Source organism: Arachis hypogaea, chromosome 13 (assembly GCF_003086295.3).
Source record: "Arachis hypogaea cultivar Tifrunner chromosome 13, arahy.Tifrunner.gnm2.J5K5, whole genome shotgun sequence".
In the NCBI taxonomy this organism is placed as follows: Eukaryota; Viridiplantae; Streptophyta; class Magnoliopsida; order Fabales; family Fabaceae; genus Arachis; species Arachis hypogaea.
Genome location: NC_092048.1, coordinates 95,815,196 through 95,821,083, shown reverse-complemented (window position 1 = coordinate 95,821,083; position 5,888 = coordinate 95,815,196). Strand labels below are relative to the sequence as shown.

Here is a 5,888-nt window from a genome sequence, read left to right as displayed (position 1 = left end):
TCTTTAGCTGGACCTTGCTAAGCTTTTAATCTAGTCTCAGATTTGAGCATTCTTGCTCAAGATTGCCTTCAAGATAATGCTTGACTCTCTGTCCATTAACAATGAACTTCTTATTAGAATCAATGTCTTGAAGCTCCACATAGCCATATGGTGACACACTTGTAATCACATATGGTCCCCTCCACCTGGATTTCAGTTTCCCGGGGAATAATCTGAGCCTAGAGTTAAACAGAAGAACCTTCTGTCCTGGTTCAAAGACTCTAGATGATAGCTTTCTGTCATGCCACCTTTTTGCTTTCTCTTTGTAAAGCTTGGCATTTTCGAAAGCAGTGAGTCTGAATTCCTCTAGCTCATTTAGCTGGAGCAATCTTTTTTCTTATGCCGTCAAAGAGTACAAATTTCAGATCTAAAAATGTCATGAGATCCAAAATAAATCTCTAAAAGTTGTTTAAATACTAAACTAGTAACCTAGGTTTACAAAAAATGAGTAAACTATGATAGATAGTGCATAAATCCACTTCCGGGGCCCACTTGGTGTGTGCTGGGGCTGAGACTTGAGCGTTACACGTGCCTAGGCTGTTTCTGGAGTTAAACACCAGGTTGTAACCTATTTTGGGCGTTTAACTCCAACTTGTAACCTGTTTCTGGTGTTTAACGCCAGAATAGGGCAGTGGACTGGCGTTGAACGCCAGTTTGCGTCATCTAAACTTGGGCAAAGCATGAACTATTATATATTGCTAGAAATCCCTGGATGTCTACTTTCCAACGCAATTGAGAGCATGCCATTTGGACTCCTGTAGCTCCAAAAAATCCACTTTGAGTGCAGAGAGGTCAGAATCCAACAGCATCTGCAGTCCTTTTTCAGCCTCTGAATCAGATTTTTGCTCAGGTCCCTCAATTTCAGCCAGAAATTACCTGAAATCACAGAAAAATACACAAACTCATAGTAAAGTCCAGAAATGTAATTTTTATTTAAAAACTAATAAAAATGTATTAAAAACTAACTAAATCATACTAAAAACTATGTAAAAACAATGCCAAAAAGCGTATAAATTATCCGCTCATCAGCAGGCAAACTCTAAGCCCCAAGAAGATTCTAATTGGGAGATTGGTGCACGAAATTGTGATCGTTCATTCCTTGGTAACGGCGTTAAAGACTTAATACGCACGTCCATAATCTTAGTTCTTTGTCACAACTTCGCACAACTAACCAGCAAGTGCACTGGGTCGTCCAAGTAATAAACCTTACGTGAGTAATGGTCGATCCCACGGAGATTGTCGGCTTGAAGCAAGCTATGGTCACCTTGTAAATCTCAGTCAGGCAGATTCAAATGGTTATAGAGTTTTAATAATTAAAAGATAAATAAAACATAAAATAAATATAGAGATACTTATGTAATTCATTGGTGAGAATTTCAGATAAGCGTATGGAGATGCTTAGTTCCTTCTGAATCTCTGCTTTCCTACTGCTTTCATCCAATCCTTGCTACTCCTTTCCAAGGCAAGCTGTATGTTGGGCATCACAATTGTCAATGGCTACATCCTGTCCTCTCAGTGAAAATGGTCCAAAATGCGTTGTCACCGCATTATGAGCGGATAATTTATACGCTTTTTGGCATTGTTTTTACATAGTTTTTAGTATGAATTGATTAGTTTTTAGTATATTTTTATTAGTTTTTAAATAAAAATCACATTTCTGGACTTTACTATGAGTTTGTGTGTTTTTCTGTGATTTCAGGTAATTTCTGGCTGAAATTGAGGGACTTGAGCAAAAATCAGATTCAGAGGTTGAAGAAGGACTACAGATGCTGTTGGATTCTGACCTCCCTGCACTCAAAGTGAATTTTCTGGAGCTACAGAACTCCAAATGGCGCTCTCTCAATTGCGTTGGAAAGTAGACATCCAGGGCTTTCCAGAAATATATAATAGTCCATACTTTGAATAAGGATTGATGACGTAAACTGGCGTTCAACGCCAGTTCCATGCTGCATTCTGGAGTCAAACGCCAGAAACAGGTTGCAAAGTGGAGTTCAACACCAGAAACAGGCTACAAACTGGCGTTCAACTTCAAGAGAAGCCTCTACACGTGTAAAGCTCAATGCTCAGCCCAAACACACACCAAGTGGGCCCCAGAAGTGGATTTCTGCATCATTTACTCGTTTCTATAAACCCTAGTAACTAGTTTAGTATAAATAGGACTTTTTACTATTGTATTTACATCTTCGGATCTTTGATTAGTTTTATGCTATCTTAGACTTTTGTGAGGGCTGGCCATTCGGCCATGCCTGAACATTTATCACTTGTGTATTTTCAACGGTAGAGTTTCTACACACCATAGATTAAGGTGTGGAGCTCTGCTGTTCCTCAAAGATTAATGCAAAGTACTACTGTTTTTCTATTCAATTCAACTTATTCTGCTTCTAAGATATTCATTCGCACTTCAATATGATGGATGTGATGATCGTGACAGTCATCATCATTCTCAACTTATGAACGTGTGCCTGACAACCACTTCCGTTCTACCTTAGATTGAATGGATATATCTTGGATATCTAATACAGGGGACAGAGTCCGAGTTATTAGTGTCTTCGTGGTATAAGTTAGAACCCATGGACGGCCATTCTTGAGAATTCGAAAAGTCTAAACCTTGTCTGTGGTATTCCGAGTAGGATTCAGGGATTGAATGACTGTGACGAGCTTCAAACTCGCGAGTGCTGGGCATAGTGACAGACGCAAAAGGATCAATGGATCCTATTCCAGTATGATCGAGAACCGACAGATGATTAGCCATGCAGTGACAGCGCATTGGACCATTTTCACTGAGAGGACAGGTGGCCATTGACAACGGTGATGCCTAACATACAGCTTGCCATGGAAAGGAGTAGGAAGGATTGGATGAAGACAGCAGGAAAGCAGAGGTTCAGAGGGGCGAAAGCATCTCTATACGCTTATCTAAAATTCTCACCAATGAATTACATAAGTACCACTATCCTATTTTATATTTTATTTATCTTTTATTTATCAATTTATAAAATCAGTTGAATCCGCCTGACTGAGATTTACAAGGTGACCATAGCTTGCTTTAAGCCGACAATCTCCATGGGATCGACCCTTACTCACGTAAGGTTTATTACTTGGACGAACCAGTGCACTTGCTGGTTAGTTGTACGAAGTTGTGAAACAGAATTAAGAACATGAATGTGCGTATTGAGTTTTTAGCGTCGTTACCAAGGAAGGAATGATCACGATTTCGTACACCAAATTTTTGGCGCCGCTGTCGGGGATTGTTCAAGTTTGGATAACTGACGGTTCATCTTGTTGCTCAGATTAGGTAATTTTATTTTAATTTTAACCGTTTTGTTTTTATTATTCTTATTTTCGAAAAAAATTAAAAATAATTTCTTCTCTTTCGTTTTTCCCAATTAATTTTTGAAAAATAAAAAAAAAGTTTAATAAAATAATAAAACCAAAAATATTTTGTGTTTCTTGTTTGAGTCTAGAGTCAAGTGTTAAGTTTGGTGTCAATTGCATCTTTTTAGTTTTCTAAAAATTTATTTTCGAAAATTTCATGCATTGCATTCTTCATGATCTTCAAGTTGTTCTTGGCCAGTCCTCTTGTTTGATCTTTATATTTTCTTGTTTTGTGTCTTTTCTTGTTTTTCATATGCATTCTTGAATTATTAATGTCTAAAGAATAAAAATCTTTAAGTTTGGTGTCTTGCATGTTTTTCTTTTCTTGAAAATTTTTCAAAAATAAGTCTTGATGTTCATCTTGATCTTCAAAGTGTTCTTGGTGTTCATCTTAACATTCATAGTGTTCTTGCATGCATTAGTTATTTTGATTCATAATTTTCATGATTTGTTTCAATTTTGTGTTTTTCTCTTTGTTTATTAAAATTCAAAAATAAAAAAATATCTTTCCCTTTTCCACTTATCAAATTCAAAAATTTGAGTTGACTTTTTTAAAATTTTTTAAAATCTAGTTGTTTTTATGAGTCAAATCAAATTTTCAATTAAAAATTCTTATCTTTTTCAAAATCAAATCTTTTTCAATTTTCTTTTCATATTTTCGAATTCCTTTTTAAAAATTTTCAAAATCTTTTTCATTTTTTCAAAAATATTCAAATTAATTTTCAAAATCTTTTTCTTATTTTATTTTTTAATTTTCGAAAATTTTATTAGCATTTAATGTTTTGATTCAAAATTTTTCAAAGTTGTTACTTGCCTATTAATAAAGGTTCAATCTTTAAAATTTAAAATCATATCTTTTAGTTTCTTGTTAGTCAAGTAATCAATTTTAAGTTTCAAAATCAAATCTTTTTAATTTCCTCTCTAAATCTTTTTCAAATTAAATTTCAATCATATCTTTTTCTATTTCAATCAAATCATTTCAAAATCAATTTCAAAATATTTTCTAACCACTTATCTTTTTAATTTGATTTTCAAATCTTTTTCAATCAATCATATCTTTTTGTTTCAATCATATCTCTTTCAAAACTACCTAACTAGCTCTCTCTCTCTCTCTCTCTCTCTCTAATTTTTGAAAATCCATTCCCTCTTTTTCAAAATTCCTTTTTAATTAACTAATTGTTTTTAATTTTAATTTTAATTTAATTTCTATTTCAATTTTTGAATTTTAAATTTAATTTTAAAATATTTTTATTTTATTTTGTTTAATTTTCGAATTCCTTTCTCATCTCTAATCTCCTTCTATTTATTTATTCATCTACTAACACTTCTCTTCCACCCAAAAATTTGAACCCCATCTCCCTCTCTGAGTTCGATTTTTTCCTCTTCTCTTTCTTATATTCTTCTCTTCTTCTACTCACATAAAGGAACCTCTCTACTGTGACAAAGAGGATCCCTATTATTTTCTGTTCTCTTCTTTTTCATATGAGCAGGAACAAGGATAAGAACATTCTTGTTGAAGCTGATCCTGAACCTGAAAGGACTCTGAAGAGGAAGCTAAGGGAAGCTAAAGCACAACTCTTTGGAGAAAATCTGACAAAAATTTTTGAAAAAGAAGAAGATATGGCCGAAAATAATAACAATGCAAGGAGGATGCTTGGTAACTTCACTGCACCTAATTCTAATTTACATGGAAGAAGCATCTCAATCCCTGCCATTGGAGCAAACAATTTTGAGCTTAAACCTCAATTAGTTTCTCTGATGCAACAGAACTGCAAGTTTCATGGACTTCCATCTGAAGATCCTTTTTAGTTCTTAACTGAGTTCTTACAGATCTGTGATACTGTTAAGACCAATGGGGTTGACCCCGAGGTCTACAGGCTTATGCTTTTCCCGTTTGCTGTAAGAGACAGAGCTAGAGTATGGTTAGACTCTCAACCTAAAGATAGCCTGAACTCTTGGGATAAGCTGGTCACGGCTTTCTTAGCCAAGTTCTTTCCTCCTCAAAAGCTTAGCAAGCTTAGAGTGGATGTTCAAACCTTCAGACAAAAGGAAGGTGAATCCCTCTATGAAGCTTGGGAGAGATATAAGCAACTGACCAAAAAGTGTCCTTCTGACATGCTTTCAGAATGGACCATTCTGGATATATTCTATGATGGTCTGTCTGAATTATCAAAGATGTCACTGGACCATTCTGCAGGTGGATCTATTCACCTAAAGAAAACACCTGCAGAAGCTCAAGAACTCATTGACATAGTTGCTAATAACCAGTTCATGTACACTTCTGAGAGGAATCCTGTAAGTAATGGGACGCCTCAGAAGAAGAGAGTTCTTGAAATTGATACTCTGAATGCCATATTGGCTCAGAACAAAATATTGACTCAGCAAGTCAATATGATTTCTCAGAGTCTGAATGGAATGCAAGCTGCATCCAACAGTACTCAAGAGGCATCTTCTGAGGAAGAAGCTTATGATCCTGA

At 35.2% G+C, this 5,888-nt stretch overlaps 1 non-coding gene across 1 annotated transcript; it reads right to left on the bottom strand.

Annotated features, from left to right (window-relative positions):
• Positions 1-5,424: 5,424 nt before the first annotated feature.
• On the bottom strand, positions 5,425-5,532 carry LOC112739315 (small nucleolar RNA R71). The gene has a single exon (XR_003170247.1). It is a non-coding gene; the product is annotated as a small nucleolar RNA R71 (small nucleolar RNA).
• Positions 5,533-5,888: the final 356 nt, after the last annotated feature.